Raw genomic sequence first — 16,959 nt, 5'->3', positions numbered from 1 at the left:
TCTCAGAGAATGCCAGCTCCAGCTGCCCAGGGCCCATACCTTACAGTCATGTAATCCGTCAGCTTTAGTCCCAGCCACCGTCGTCTCTCACCTGGATTATTGTTATTGGTCCCTCACTGGTCTCCCAGTTTCCACCCTTGTTCCCTTACAGTCTATTCTCAACATACCAGCCAGAGGGATCCATTTAAAACATGTCACTCCTCTGCTCAAAATCCTCCAGTGGCCTCCCATCTCACTCAGAGCTAATGTCAAAGTCCTTAAAAATGACCTTTGGGGCTCTGTTTGATCTGACCCCATCTGCACTCATCCCTTTCCATTCTTCCCGTCCTCATTCTGCTCCAGCCATACTGATCTCTTTGCTGTTCCTCAAACATACCAAGCACATTCCGACCTCAGGGCCTTTGTACTTGCTGCCTCTTTAGCTGCAGTGTTATTATTATTCTCCTAGATACCCTCACTTCCTTCAAGTCTTCCCTAGACGTTCCATATAAAACTACAAACCTATTCTTTGGCTCCTTCTTAACTTCTTTTTGCTTTATTTTTTCCCTTTATATATATTTTACTATTTATCTTGTTAATTATTCATTTTCTTCACTAGAATGTACAGAGATTTTTGTTTTGTTAACCTGCTGTTATTTATTCCTTCCTTCCTTCATTCATTCAGTGTTCAGAGAAACAAAGGATATGCACATTAAAAAAATTTCAAATTAAATTTTATAATCTGGAAATCTAAGTGAAACAACTATTACTATCATTAAAGTTATTTTATCTTGACATCCAGTCTCTGAATAAGAGGCTTTCAAACGGTCTTTGCTACGGCTCCACAGGTAGATTCCAGACTAAATATATTTGGGCTTTACTATAATTAGTTACAAGAATCTAAGATAGCAGTGAAGGAACATGTTTTGATGACTGCTATATCCCAATGCTTCACGAAGTCTCTGGCACATTTCAGGTATTCAAAAAATAGTTTTGAATGAATGAGAAGCTAAGCCCTGTGAAAGAGAGACAGTGTAACATAGTGGAGAAGAGTGTGGCCCTAGAGCCAGCCTTCCTGAGTTTGAAGCTTGGCTCCCTAACACACTAGCTGTGGGATCTTAGGCAAGGTACTTACCTGCTGTGCTTTGGTTTCCTCAACTGTAAAACTGGGATAGTAACAGGGGCTACATCAGGGACTTGTGCGCGTTCGGTATGTGGAGGCGTGTGTTATCACTTAGAACAGTGCCTGGCATAGATTAAGCACTTGATAAATGTCAGCCATTGTTATGAAGGGCCTTGTCTGCTGTACTAAAGGAGTTCAGACTTTATATTAAGGCTACTTGGAGTCACTGAAGGATTTTAAACAAGGGAGTAACACAATCAGATGTTTTTGAAGGATCACTCCAGCTGCAGAGTGAAGGAATAATTAGAACAGGGCAAGACTGGTACGAGATCCGTTAGAAGGCTGATGTAGAAATGGAGATGACAGATATTGTTAGCCTGAACTAAAGCAGAAGGAATAGGGCAAGGATGGGCTCAAGATATTACAGAGGTAGAGTGGATGGACTTGGGGATTAACTTAATGTGGAGGAAGCAGTCAGTAACAAAATCCAGGCTTCTGATCCCTGCAACTAATGCTGGTATCTATCTATCCCAGCCCACAGAGGGCTGTGGAGGAGAAAATCCATTCAGTTTTGTTTAATGAAGTGAGGGTGGGACCAGCTAGGTGAAGAGGTCCAGTAGGCCTCTGTATACATGCCTCTGATACTGAAGAGAAAGATCTAGGCTGGATCCAAAAGATATTTGGGAGTCACCATCACACTGGTAATTGTTGAAGCCACTGGAGTAGATGGGATTTAAAGAAAACATTGAAGAATCAAGCCATTCTCAAAAGGTATATCCTTGAAGGATGATGAAGCAGCCGTCGACAAACTAGGGAAGAGTGCTATGGTGCAAGCCAGGACAGAGGGAGTCTCAGGAAGTAGTTGGACACATCATGTGCTGTAGTCAAGATAAGGAGGAGGGAAGCATGTCCACTGGATTGAGCATCTTGTGATTCTAGTCGGAACAGAGGTGTGACAGGGGTAGAAACCAGGTCACACTGGCCTGAGTCACTAATGGAAGGTGAGGAAATGAGGAGTTTGTGTGGGTAACTCTGAAATACTTGGCTGTGAAGGAAAAAAGAGATGGGGTGGCAGTGAAGAGTGACGGAGAATCTAGGCAGGTTTAAGATGGAAGGAACTGAATGCAAATGAGAAAGAAGCTGAGTGTAGAGAAGAGAGAAGATAACCAGCTGGGGAGACTGGGGTAGAGGAGCCCGAGCTCAGGGAAAGGGTCACGTATGCAGTGCAGTGAAGACCTCTTGCATTGTGACTGGAGGGAGCAGTGGGCCTGGGCAACAAGGCAGATAAGCTGAGGGGGCGAGGAATGCTGACGGACGCCTGTGGAGGAGCCAGGGGTGGGATGCTAGGTTAGAAAACATGGCTCCTGACTGCAGTTAACAGCTGCAGGGAATAGAAGAGCACTGACTAGGGACTCTAAGGCTTGAAGAGCCGTATCCAGCGGAGGGATGTATCGTAAACAAAGCAAACACTGACCAACTCTCTTCTGGAAATGCAGACTGTAGGCTCAGAGATACCAAGCTCCACATTGTAATTGGTATAAAAACCACAAAAAACTATTCAGTGAGAATATATAGTGTTCCCAGAGAAATCTTCCTTAAGAGCCATTCCCACTGCTCCTTTGATTAATAACTTTCAAGGTTCCACACCAAAAGCATACATAATAAAATCACTCTTTTATGGAGGATTCAACACCCTGACCTGTCTCCCCTTGGATCCCCAAGACTTTCTACATGATACTCCCTACACCGGCCCCGATCTGGGCACTCCCCAGAGTGCATCTGCTCACCGGCTTGCTACTTCTGATTGTACTACACTTTCCCTCCATCTTTGCCTGCTGAAACTCATCCCTCCTTTAAGGCCTGGAACTAAAGTCATACTTTCCATGAAGCCTTCTTTTCTCCTATTGTGTTGCTTCCAGAGGACTCTGAAACTGCACATAGGGTTTCCCGAAGCTGTGTGATTTACCCATGCTTAAGCCTTTTCCCCTTATTACTAGGTAATAAGCCCCCAATGCAAGTCCATTTGTGTTTGATTTGGTGCCCCACCATGGAACCCACCCTGGTAGTGTTCATGAACTTGACTTGGCATGGTGGCAGGCCAACATGTACTGTTTGCAGCCATGAAGTGAGCAAGAAGACTTGTTGACAAGTAATCATGATTTGTGTATTAAAATTGAACATACATTATAAGTGGTACCTTTCTGGCTCAAAAAGCATAAGTATTTTATTGGCTGAGTAGGCATTGGGATCATCAGTTGACATTAGTCCTTGGAGTTGCATTAGGCTGGCGTACAGAACATTTTGACCCCTAATCACTTGATTTATTTATTGGCTCTTCCTTCCTAAGTTTCCCTTGCTTGGCATCTTAGAGACAGTTTCCTTTCTGATATACTTCATCATTAATTCCTAGTTCTTCAATATAGAAGAGCAGAGGTAGGAGCATCACACACACTGGGTCTCTTTTGTTTGCTTCTAAGAGAATAATTACTGAAAGAATATGAACTTCTGGTATTTGAAGGAAAACCATAAATTGAGATTTTACTGTATACCTGGAACTTTGACGATGCTATCTGTTTGGTCCTCACAAAAGCAATGGCAGGTGGAGATTACTGTTCCCATTTTCCAGATGAGAAAATGCAGACAGGGGCAGAGGGGTTAAATAACTGATGAACCAACACGCACAGCCCAGTCTGTCTGACTCCAAAGTTCAGGTCCCTCAGGGCCCCCAGTGTCACAGCACATCACCAGATGGTTGATGGTTGTAAAGGCTGAAAAGTACAGCCCCTCCACCCTCCCTAAGGACGGGAATAGCACATGCTCTCGCCGGCTTAGGACTTCGAACATCTGAATTCTAAGTGGGCTGTGAGTCCAATGGAAGGATGGAAAGTAGTTGGCGTCGGGTCAAACTTTCCATTTGCTACATTGAAATATCAAAGGCAAAGCAGGAGACAGTTTAATTTGAGTGACTTAGTGCTATCAAATTGTCAACAGTAGTGTAGACCCTACAGCCAACTTCTTCCCACCCTCTCTTAGTCAACTCCCAGCTCTGTGTGCCCCACCATCCCTCGGCTTAGACAGACAAAGATGGCTGACTGCAGGCAAATGGAGGGAGGTGCAGGGGGCAGGACAACTGCTGCTTCTCTGCTCATTAGTCTTTGTAGATCTTCAGATCTTTCTTGTATCCGATAAAAACAAAAAGGTCAGGTAGCTGAGCACCGGGTTTGAGGCAGTAATCTTTTTTAAAACATAAAGCTGACTGTGTTACTGCTTTGCTTAAACATTTTCAGAAGCTTCGTAGGGCCACCTAAGTTCCTGCCTAACTTGTCATGTCGCCCTCTGGCTGACCCAGCTCCAGGCACACAGACATGCTTGCAATTCCTAGAGGCACTGTGTTCTCTGGTCTTTGCACAGGCTACCCGCTCTGCCTGGGATGGGCTATTTGTTTTCTGCCAGGTAAAGCATGCACACTTCAAAATATACTAAGATTCCTCAAAGAAGGGTCCCCTTCTTTGTGAAGTCCTTTTATAACCTACCACCCAGAAAGAAGTGGACACGTCATCCTCAGAGGTGATAAACAGCGCGCGCGCACACACGCGCACACACACACACACACACACACCCTCCCCAAAAAAGTAGAAACCGTAATGGAAGTTTTGCATCATTTTTGACTTCCAAACTCTATGATCGCAGGTTCCAGGCACTTCTACTATAATCAGCATACTGTTCTCTGCCCCCCACCAAATGAACTTATTTGCTGTGTCACCTGGATGTCCTTCTCCTCTGAGCCAAATCATGAGAAATGGAGATGTGACCTTATATCTGGCAACACAGGGCTTTCAAACACTTTATTTGGCCTTCAGAATAGCCAGGTGGGTCAGCAGTGTAGACCTGACTATTCTTATTTCCAGCTAAGTAACCAGAAGGGAAGGAGGCTAACTGGCTTGCTCAAAGTTGCTTAACTACTCAGAGGCAGGGCCAGGATTAGAGTTGAGGTCTTCTGGCTCTCAGTCCAGGTTCATCTAACTGAACTCTGAAAGTAAAGGTGGCCTTGTGGGTCAGCATCCTGCAAGCTCTTCTTCATACCCACCTACCTGCTTACAATAGGGCCATCGGGGACCAGTCACCTAAAGGGTGGCCTATTCCATCAGGGAATCATGGATAAGGAATTAGAAACCTTGTGCTTTAGTCACCTGCCTTGTTTGGAGAGGACTTAGCTAAAGCACTCACGGTCTTTGAACCTGTTTTTTCATCTGTGATGTGGGAGTAACAATTTCTATCAAGCCCATACCACAGGGCTGTCGTGAGATCAAATGAAGCCATGGATAGAGAGGATCTTCAACATTACTATATGGCACCATTGATTAAGTAGATATCCTATTCATGGTAAGCTTTGACTTCTCCAGCTAAGTGTGTGAGAGAGCACAGAGGAGCAGAGTACATCCTTTTCTGTCTTCTGTTTCCTTCTCTTGCTGGGCTCCAGCTCTTGGCTTTCTGAGCTTAACCTGCAGAAGCAGCACTGAGGTCCCTGCCCCTGGACCATGCTACCCTGAAGGCAGTGTGCGTCAGGCTTCCCAGGGAAGAGTGTGATGCAAAGCAGAGGTAGTGGGGGAGGGGCATTCTGCTGACATCTCTTCCCCTGGGTGGGTTTTGTCCTAACCCCTTTCCTAGATGCTCGTAGAATTCTAATGTCTTGGTCAAAGTCTCCTCATTGTGTATTGCATTTAGTTTTCTATATAAAGTTTCCTTCAAGGAAAATGATACAAAGCACATCTCACAAAGCCTGAGAGAGAGTTGCAGAGCTCAAGAAGGAGAGCCATCGATCTGAGCCATATGATGTGAATGATAAACTATTGTCTGCCTCTGAATGATGGTGTCAAACCCAGAAACATACGTAGAGATGAGCTAAGATCTGAAAGAGGAACAGTGGGGAGTGTTTTGGGGTGATCTGTCCCACACTTTGGTGATCGTATTTAGGATATTTCCTATCTGCTACACCAGCCCCCCAAAAGAAATTTTGTTTCTGTCAGGTTTGAGATTTAATCATCTGTAGTTTAGACCCAAATATTGAAATTATTTTTTTACAAGGTTTGGTTTACAATTCTAAGAAAAAATATTTTAAATTGGTGCTACCCTGGAAAATTGTAGTGGATATACACTTGGACTTCTCTAAAAAGGATTTGAATATAATAAAATAGACACAACATTAAAAAACTCTATTGAATCCAATTTAATCTTTCTTTGATTCCTGAGTGGGTAATTCAGGATCTTTCAGAAATCCAAGGTCATCATTATAAACATCAGCTGTCATTGTACTGGTGAAATATATAATGTGCCAGTTAATAATAGCTTTACAGATTCACAGAAAATCAGATAATAGGGGTTTTACTGTAACTGGAATCACGATGGTTAAAAGAATCAATGCATTTTCCAAGAGCCTAAATCATTTCTAGGAAGTAATTCATGCTCTATGAGAACAGGGCAGAATTTACAAGGAAGTGCGTTGTATTCCTCAGAAGAAAAATGGTCTATAATTGTAAGTTGTTCTTCATTACCAAGTTTTTATTTTGCAGGTGGAGTTCTTCGCATTATTGTTGTGAATGCTATTACCCGAGGTCCGATCCACTAACCATACAGGCTCTCCCTAAATGAAGTGGAAGATTTCTCCAGTGTTTCCTAAATCCCAGGAACAAAATGCAACTGTGGATGAGGATATCACAAGAAATCTTTTCAAGGTCATATTTAGAAGGACCCTTTGCTTAAAGGAATTTGGGCTGGAATTACAGTTCTCAGCTCTGATGAGAGAGAGAGAGAGAGAGAGAGAGAGAGAGAGAGAGAGAGAGAGAGAGAGAGAGAGAGAAAGGGAGGGGAGGGGAGAGGAGGGGAGGGGAGGGGAGGGGAGGGGAGGGAAGGGAAGGAAGGAAGGAAGGAAGGAAGGAAGGAAGGAAGGAAGGAAGGAAGGAAGGAAGGAAGGAAGGAAGGAAGAAAAGGAAAGAAAAGAAAGGAAGTAATGAAGGAGAGAGGGAAGAAGAGGAATAGAGAGGGAATCAAAATCACACCACATACCACTTAGCCACCAAGGACTGAGTTTCTACGCTGTTTCATTAGAACATGAAACCTATTCTGTTGACTATGAGTCCGCTGTGAGCCCAAAAGAAGTTAGTTCACTTCCTTAGCATCTGGGGTCCCATAATTCTGAGTCATGGCCACATTAACTCTGCTACTGAAAAAGCAAGAGCTTGGCAGCACAGCCAAACCCATGGTTCCCAGTGCCTGGTACTATTCGGCAGGAAAGCAGGTTTCTGTCAAATGCAAGATGGCAGGACGGTGTGCCCTCTGGGTTCGCTGCAGAAGGGAGGGGACATTCTTTTCAGTGCTAGTTACTTTCTCTTTAGAATTCAATTCTCCCCAGTTGGGAAGGATGAAAAATTCTGACTTCCTGTATCTCTTCTAAAACCATGAAACCCACATGCCAGAAGGCAGGTTAACTGCAGTTGTGAGCTCTGGCTGGAGGCTTGGGGCCTGGCTGAGGGGCTGCTCAGCAAAGGGATGCTGGTCACACTGGAGAACTCAGAGCCCCATCCGCACACGCTACCCGCTGGGCTTCCTGGAGCCTCCTGCATGTAGGGGAACCCGGCAGCTTGCTTGGGTGCCAGGAAATCACTAAGCTATGAGGATAAAGACCTTCCAGGGTCCCTGTGCAGCTTTACGGCAGATTTCTATTTCCCCTTGTGGTGGGGAAGCAGATTCCAAACTGCATTCAAACACAATACAGTCCTCAGCAAGGAAGAAATGAAACCCTTTAAATCTTCCGTCCCTCACGTTGAACCCTCCCTTGCTGCTTTCAGGCTCACAGAAGCCTTTTGTTAGAGTCCTAGAATGTGTACTTAATAGAGAAAGCGTAGTTTTGTGGTTGCTGCAAAAGAATACTGAGTGGGGGGAGGAAACAGACCTGCCTCCCACTAGATCCTCTCCCAAAGTCTACTTGATGGTGGCCTGTTTCAGGAAAACTGGGAAATTCACCCAAAGGCTGTATACCCCCAATGCTCTCCCAAAAGTGTCAAAGTGAGAGGTAGAAAATAATCCTTGCCAAGCATTAAACATATATGAGAGAGTGAGTGTTGGTGATAGGAAGGAAGTTAAAGGGACTTTGCTGCATTGGTTGCCATGACTAATGTGGGGGGATACCTGAGAATTATTCCCATATCATTCCCTAAGGAGACCTGTGCAGAAAATCAGCAGTCTGCTTCCTGCGATCTGGTGTAACAGCATACAACCAAAACGCTCCAAGGAATTAGAGGTGCAAGGGCCCTCAGAGTTGACCTTCACCAGCCTTCTGGTAACAACGGAAGATTTGTGCAAGACTAACATGAAAAGTGTGAACACAGTCCATTTCCCCCAAAAGGGGAAATATCCAAAATAAGAAATAAGAAAATAAAAAGTATTCTGATCAAGTGGAGAAAGCTTTCTTATAAACAAATGCCTCATTACAAGTAAAATATTTTATAGTGTTATATAAATGTGAGATAAAGGCAAGACTTAAAATTAGTTAGCATTAGGACATTTTTACTGCCACATGCATATGATTTCAAAGTGTTGCTTCTGGACAGGGCTAGTCTTAAGCAAAATTCTGAAGTAGGCAAATTCCATTTCAGCTTTCCAGTTCTTTGTCTTTTTCCCTTCGAGGACGGCATCACAGAATAATAAGAGCGCTCAGGCTTTGGTTTAGGCAGCTCTGGTTTAAATCCCAGTGCTCTCCCTGACTAGCATATGACCCGGGCAGGACACTTCATCTCTTAGTCACTCATTTGTAAAAAGTAGATCTCAACTCAACAGGGATTGTTGTGAAAATTGTATGTGTGAAAGTGCTGGATCCTCAGCAGGCACTCAGAAATGTTACCTTTCTTTTTCTTTTTTCTTCCCTACCCATATTTCCCCTGAAACCTGTGCCCTAGTGATCCTTGTTTCCCCCCCCCCCCCCTTTACCCCATTAAAACATGCTTCCAGGAAGGGATCTAAAAATGATTAATGCTTAAGTGAAATGTCCACCCAGAGCTTAATGAGCCATCTCCCTGGTCTATGCGTTTTTTTATTGTTGTTGTTTTGTTTTAAGAAAAAAACAAAACAAAACAAAACAAAAACCCATGCTTGAGGAGTAAAGTGCTAAGGGTAGAAATCCAGGCACCAAAGGAAGGGCCAGGAAGTATTCTGAAGGCAGCAAGTCTTTTCTGGAAACTCTGAAACCAGACAGATAAGCAGATAACTCCAGTGGCAGGGTCACCATCGGATGTTCCAAAAGACACTGCTTCTTGGAAGTATCACCAGCCTTTGCTAAACTGCCTTTCCTTTTCCTATCGATTGACAAGCTTTGTATTGATGGAAAGAGAGCATTTCTCACTTTTAGTTAGATTCTAAGTGAGTCCCATAGTCTAGATACCACTGGAACACAAGGTAAAGGCAGACAGCGTGGTTGAGATTAAGGTCCTGTAATAAACAATGTCCGGGCAATGATCAGAGTTGGAGAAGAAAAAACACAGAGGACAATTATTTGCTGTACCACCACTATGGAAGTGGTATGAGGCTTTGTTTTACTAAATGTCATGCATCTAAAAATTTACAATTGGTCTTGTTTAAAAATGGCAAGACTGCCTAGGAGACAGTAAGGTCCACTCCACCGAAGTGTCCAAGCAGAAAGTGGAGGGTCACCACTCAGTGGTGCCACAGGTGGAATGCCAGTACCAGCCAGGGGAGACGAGAAGACCTGGAATGTCCTTCTAACCCCAAGAATCCTGAAATAAATCTTTAAAAGCAGCAACAAAGGAAAAAGAATAATTTCAAATCTTCTGGAAGGTGTCTGTTGTTATTAAAGATGAACCCAACAAAGCTTTCCAGATTAATCGTAATCAGAAGCAGAGAGGAAAATCTGATGTGTGGATCTTGCTAATGGTGATAATCGTACAAGTTTTATGTTCAACCTTGCCGACTAGAACCTCAAGACACAACAGGTAGTTTTGTTTTAGTGTGGCTTCTCTCACACTAATTCATACTTACACTTTTCCCCAGACTCTGTGACATTTAGAAACCCTGGATCGCGGCACGCAGATGCCCTTGCAAGTTTCACCACCCTCACATAGGCACAGACACTCACCAGAGCACCCTCCAGACTGAAGTCATGCCCAGTACTTTCTAGGTCTTTGAAAAGGCATTTAAGTTGTTAGGCTTCTGTGTTCTTTCTGAAGAAGTGTTTTTCTTCAATGGATTTACATTCGTGAATTTTCTACGAGACATGGGGCTATTTTATCACTTTTAACCCCTCTGTGGATTCTGGCTCTGGAACACCACAGTCCAGAAAGAATCAGGAGAAAAGGGGGTTGGGGTTCACTACCCCTGCTCAGGCTCAGCTCACAGAAGGTTTTCAGTGAAATGCTCTATTTCCTCCCAGTTTCTAAGCAATCGCTGCGATTAGGATTTATGGAGAGTGAGTAGGGGATATGGCCTAATTACACAAGTAGACTAAGGAACGTCTGCAGATATTGATCCCTCCCAGTCCAAAGAGTATTCAGAAAGGAACTAAACTAGGGATAAAGAGCTGGTTCTACTTAACCCTGTTCCTGTGGCTTCTCTGTGTTATTAAAAAAAAATTAAAACAACAAAAATACCTTTACATAGTTTAACATAATTATAAAAACATACCCTAAGTCAAAAGATACTAATGATTTGGAAATGATCCATTATTTTGGATTATCCATATCATGCTCCTTTTCATGAGAATAGAAAATTGTTGATTATATGCTTCTTCTATAGCTATGGTTGAACACGGCGGAAACTTAATTCCTATTTTACTTGTTCATTTTTATTCCTCCCCACTTACAACTTTCTTTCTCCCTTTTCCTTCACATCACTTCAATTTCTTTCCTATATTCATTTTGTATTTTTCCTTCTCATTCTGCGGTATTTTCTCCCTCCGTTCCTTCCTCCTGTTGACCATTGCACATTCCATCATCCCTTTACCTACCGCTTCTCTTTCACTCACTCACTATTATTTTTAAATAGGTCATCCAGCTATCAATGAATTCCCTGAAGTCACATTTCTCTACTATCCTTCCTCTTCCAAGTACTCCTTTATTTTTCCTAGGTACCCTACTCTCCTCTATTGTTCTCTCTTAGTACTTGACTGCCTGCTAGAATCCTCTTCAGGGTAGCTTTCCAGTATACCTTGTCAGGTATTTTTTTATTCTCATTGTATCCTATGGGGGCAATGGGTGGTGGATGGGTGGAGGTGATGTGGCTGGAATTGTAGAGAAAAATATAAAATTCATGGTAACGCTGGCGCTAATCGATGACACAATAGTTTATGGGGACCAATTCCAGTCGCCTTGCATCTGTCACATAACTGAGATTTTGCATGGAACTAGGTATGCCATCCTTGTTAACAAATGTTTGAGAACAATTAACTTTGTTGACAAGAAAGTGAGTATAACTGAAAATTCTAGGAATGCTTTATAGGTATTCTTTTTCAAGTGAAGTTTGTTTCTCTTTCCTGATCCTTTTTCTGATTTATGAGTGGGCATATCGCCGATGACCACTGGGGAAGGGAGCTGCAGGGTATCAAAGAGAAAAATGTATGTTGCTATCACTTTAGAAGAATGTGCCAAGGTACAAAATAATGTAGGTCAAATAACTGGTTCCTCAAGTTCAAAAAGGAATTCCTATTTTTGCAAAAGTTCTTGGGGCAAGTGAACAGGTGACTTGATACCACCTATTATTTTTTTTTTTTTCCAAAAAAGAAATTAAATCTGTCAGTCCAATCAAACATCCCTTGCTCTAGGAACAAAGACACCTCTAGACAAGTGCATCTATTGCATTCGGAAGGTAGTTTACATAGATAGATTTAGGTAAAGCCTCCCCTTTTGAAACATGACGTGTTCCTGCCTGCCGGGGAGTAAAATCTAAAGTAGGGTATTTGGTTAGTCTTTACATATTATTTTATTATGAGACTATCCTTTTCCTCTATCCACCTTTCAACAGGCTCAGCAATGAAAAAAACTTTCAAGTCTGAGGTTTCACGGTACAGCTGTCAACCTAACAGCCTTGGGCCTCACCTGCTCATGCTTAATGAACCCGGCAAACATAGAGATCCCTTCCCAGAGCCACTGTTTCCTAACTGGCAGCCGGACCATGCACGCGTTCATTGAAAGCCCACGTGAATCTGCCCATACTTTTCTTTACCAATTTTCTCTACACAGTTCTGCAAGGGCTTAATAAAAAGGGATGTTTGAAATATACTATCAAAACCCACCTACTCTCTAGTGTGCATTTATTTTCTTTGAAATTCTCTAAGATCAAAATGAAATGGATGCCTGTTTCTACTACAATTTACAGCTGCAAGTAATTTCTACTGAGCTGTAAAAAGCAATACAATTACATCAGTTACATCAATTGCCTGTGAACCACAGTGCCTCTTTATAGATAACGTGATAGCCTGCATTTACCTGGCAACCTGAAACTGGTGGGCCTCAGAATCTGCCCACATCTTTAAAAGCCAGAATAAATTCTAGAGACCCAAGAACATTCGCCAATGTGACAATTCCATTTATTGACTTGAGTGGTGGCAGAACTCTATCAAGTGATTCTTAAAAGTCACTGCTTTCCTTTAAGAAATGTTCGGCATGTTCAGAAATGTCAGGTCATGAGTTAAGGCTGATTTCTACGCTCACAGGGTGAGCTCACAGAGTTGAGCTCATCAGCTTCTTTGGTGCTGGCTGGCGACAGGCAGAATAAAGACCAAGTATGTGTGTCACAAATCTCAGAGGCCTGAAACCAGTCAAATTATCCCTGCACTGAAGGTGCAACTCTCTGGCCAATTCTTTAAAATAATAAAATATATTACAACTCAAAATATATATATATATGTTAAAGCTTAAAAGTTCTGTGAACATAAAAGTCTCCTCTTTAATATTTTATGGTCTGTTATCTATAGTGTTTCACATGTTGCCAGGCACATCAGCAGAACATCTTTTTACAAACGGACCTAAGATGACGGCTTCATTATCAACTTACATTGCCCAGGACACAGATGTATAGAGCTATCCATCTCTTTAGTGTGCCTGGCCCTCTTTAGTTCCCAACCACCAATTCATAAATGTTTTTTTTTAAATGTCTGAGCTTATTTATTTGTTACTCTTAGAAAAATCTCATTTTTTGATGCAACTCAGACCTAGAGGTAGAAGTTCTCAGAGAGGACAGCCTACATCTTTTTGTAATCTCTTCCTGGCGTTTTTCTTTGGCGTCCTTCATTCTCTTGGCCAAAAGTTGGGCATATTCTGTGGCCTCTTCCTTATTTTTCTTAGTCCGCTGTTTCTTCAGAGCAATACACCAACGTTTGTGTTGCAGGACGCATGGAGTAACAAGACGCTGAATCTTGGATGCTTTGGTCCTAGGTTTCTTACCTTCTTTGTTTAGGGTTTTTTCTCACAACAGATTAGCGGATGTCATCTTTAGAGAGAATGAATGGTTTGTGGATTCTTCTAGCACTCTTGGGCCCCAAGCCATGGGGGGGGGCATATCTTTCTCCCCCCCCGCTTTTTTTTTTTACAATGACCAAGTTGAGAACACTAAGATTGGCATCCACAATGCAACTCCGAACAGACTTGTGCTTTCTTTCTCCAGTCCTCTTTGGTCTGTAACAGGAACACCCTTTACTCAGGAGCAGGTGGACACTGCCATGGGTCAAGACACCTGCTTCATGGGGAAACCCTGTCTGTCATTCCCACCACTGATTCGAACCACATAACCTTTCCACTCTTCACCCAGAGCGTCAGCAGCAACTTCTGTGGCCATACACTTCTCATAAAAGGTTTGCATTCATCATCCACTTTGGCGAGTTTCTGGCAGCCAGTGGCTGGGAAAGAGATATTCCGCTTCATCCTGAAGTAGCTGCCCACCTCTGAGGTATAAGGAAACACAGCTCATAAACTTCTGATTCTTCATGCAGTGTTTGTTCTGAAGTGTCACTAGAACACCATCGAATTCTTACCCTTTAACCTTTACACCATCCTGAAAGTCAACCTTAGTCTGAGGTGTGAAACTTCCCTTTTATTAGACTTGTGGGTCCCATAACAATGCCCCTCCATTGTTTCCTTCTATCTTTCACTAACTTGACTTCAAGGATTATTCCTCAACTTGACATTTTGATTATACTGTCCTGAGGGGCTACAGTGACTTGTCATTCTCTCAAAAGATCAAATTCAGCAAACAAGTGTGACGATTTTAAGTTGATATAGTGTATCCATGACGCCATTTAATGCTCACAACTCTGTAGAGATTCCCTTGCCTGGCTTACAAAAGAAGAACCAAGGTTACACAGGTCACACAGTCACGGCTGCTTGTTGTTCTTAGGATAAAGACTAAAATCGTTAACATGACTTCGCCTCTTTCTACCTCACCATCTTCACCCCTTGAAGTTCTGCAACAAATTCACCAAATATCATTTGGATGGCATCTCCTTTTCTTGAAGACCAAATCCTCTTCTAGTCTCGGCGTATTTACACATCTTATTCCCCTTCCCAGAAATAATCCTACCACCTCTTTTCCTGATTAACTCCTGCTAAGCTTTTAAGTCTCCTCTTAAACGTATGCCATGGACTAGGCCAAGTTCCCTCACTTTATGCTTTCAAAGCATTCTGTAGTGCTGTGTCCATGCACTTAGCTTCAAGTGTAACTAAATAGATGAGTCATATCTGTGACTATCCCTGCTTCTAACAGCCTGCTAGACCACAGCAGAGGAATAAAAAAAGGTTTAAATGCAGAAAGAGACAGAATGGGAGAAGAAACAATGGCAGTTGAGAGAGGTACACAAAATTTTAGAGGATGGAAAGCAGATGGACAATTGGTTTCCAATTTAACAGAGTGGAACAGCTGACCCCTGCCTGTCTGCAGGGGGAGACACCAACAAGAAACAAACTGGTTTTCATAACAGAACCTCAAAAAAACCTCAGAGCTAGAGCTCCCAAGTATCTCTGAAGGAAGGAGGGGAGCAGAAGAGGCTACCAATAAAAGGATCTGTGGCGTATCTGTATTCCCTCTTCCCCCAGCCCAGTGGTACTCCTTCTGCTAGATGCTAGGACATCTGCTTACTTGAATCAAGTTGAGTGAGACAGCACTAGGTCCAGGAGACAGCAAGGACAAGGAGAACAAAGGGGAATTCAGCGGAACTCTGCGTAATGAATGATAAAAGCTCAAACGCCTTCCCAGCTTGTCTCCTTCCAAGCAGGAGACCACAGGATTTCTTTTGGCAGACACGCTCTTGCCCAAAAGACTTTTAGAGTCTACCCACCAGGCATCAAGCCCCACCTCTGCACACAGACAATTACCAATTGCCTTTTTAAATAGACACTTCAGGGTCACCACTCAATTTTTGGAAATTACAAATTAGGTGGTAAAAAGTACTGTGCAGGGAAACAGTGCAGGGGTAAAGGGAATGGGGAATGACAGAGGGGGCCATTTTGGATAGAGCTGTCAGGGAAGCTTCTCTGAGGAGGTGACAGTTGGGCAGAGACTAGGATAAGGTGAGAGACTGGGCCATGGGAAAATCTAGAGGAACAACTTGATAGGCTGAAGGGCAGCAAATGCAACGGCCCTCAGGTGGGAGCACAGTTGCAGTGTTCTAAGAATACCAAGACCTAAAGAGCAATGAGCAGAACAAAAGGCAATAGAGAATGAGGTTGCAGAGGGTTACCATGTTTACAATGCGCGGCAGCTCATACTGACAGCTCAGAATGTTTCTAAATGTAACTGGAAACCAAGGCAGGTTTTGCAGCAGTGAAATGACACAACTTCACTTACATTTTACAACAGATTACTCTGATTGCTGTGTGGGAAATGGACTATATGGCTGGTGCTGATTAATTTTTTGGTGTCATTCTAATACACTAAGTAGATTTCTTAAAAAGAAGGATACTTAGCAGAGACCTATAGTACTTGAATACAATTTTAATGAAGTCCATATCATAATAATAATAATAATAATAATACCTTGGTTTTCAGTCTGCATATTATAACATCACTGTGATCTATTTAAGAATGCATTGAAAATGGCAATTATTCTTATGTACATAAATGTTGCTACTTAGTCCACAATGACAATATCTATTTATAACATAATCTAGTTTAATCCCATTCTATAATATAAAATCAAACATCAAACTGAAAAGAAAGTAATATGGTAAAACATTTAAACAGGTCCTGCTCTTCTGAATGCCCCAAACTAAATCACTATTTTGCATTTCCATATTTAAAATTTATCCCAACACATTTTTACAAAGATGTTTTTCCTAGCCTTTGTAAGTACATCACATGAAGCATTACTCATCATTGATAATTCACCATCTCGAACATCAGTACTCACTTCATGAAGCCAGTTTATTCTTACAGTTAAGTTTTAAAAAGCTCACAACTTTCACACACTTTTGAAAAAACTAAGTCCAAAAATGTGTTCCCTTTTGACTTTGAGGATTCATTCATTTAACATGTATTGAGCCTATGCACAAAAAGATTATAAAATAACGTGTATGCAAAAATGAACAAGAGTCTCTGTCTTCTAGGAGTCTAACAGGCTCTTCTTATCAGCCAACAAATTTCTTCCTGGATAATTGTAATTTCTTTCAGGCTTCCCTCATTTGCAATGTGAACCAAGAATATAACCACAAAACCCCACCTAAAAATATGTCCATTTTAATGATTTATTCTGATGCTGGAATGATAATTTCCTATAAAGCAAACAAGAAAGAACACCAGTGTGTGACAGAAGTTTAGGGAGGTGGGAAGTAGAAGCTTCCATTAAATCTAGTGCATTTTGGGAA

General features: G+C 42.3%; 1 protein-coding gene and 1 pseudogene across 2 annotated transcripts in view; both read right to left on the bottom strand.

Annotated features, from left to right (window-relative positions):
• The window catches only part of ETV6 (ETS variant transcription factor 6), a 220,089-nt gene that overhangs the window by 61,708 nt on the left and 141,422 nt on the right, over positions 1-16,959 (bottom strand). The window lies entirely within an intron of this gene.
• Positions 13,317-14,025, bottom strand: LOC308501589 (small ribosomal subunit protein eS6-like; annotated as a pseudogene). Its single transcript has one exon. The product of its transcript is annotated as a small ribosomal subunit protein eS6-like (transcript).

The sequence above is a fragment of the Rhinolophus hipposideros genome (assembly GCF_964194185.1).
Source record: "Rhinolophus hipposideros genome assembly, chromosome: 9".
Classification (NCBI taxonomy): Eukaryota; Metazoa; Chordata; class Mammalia; order Chiroptera; family Rhinolophidae; genus Rhinolophus; species Rhinolophus hipposideros.
The sequence above is the reverse complement of the archived record's forward strand: the minus strand, read 5'-3'. Positions and strand labels throughout refer to the sequence as shown.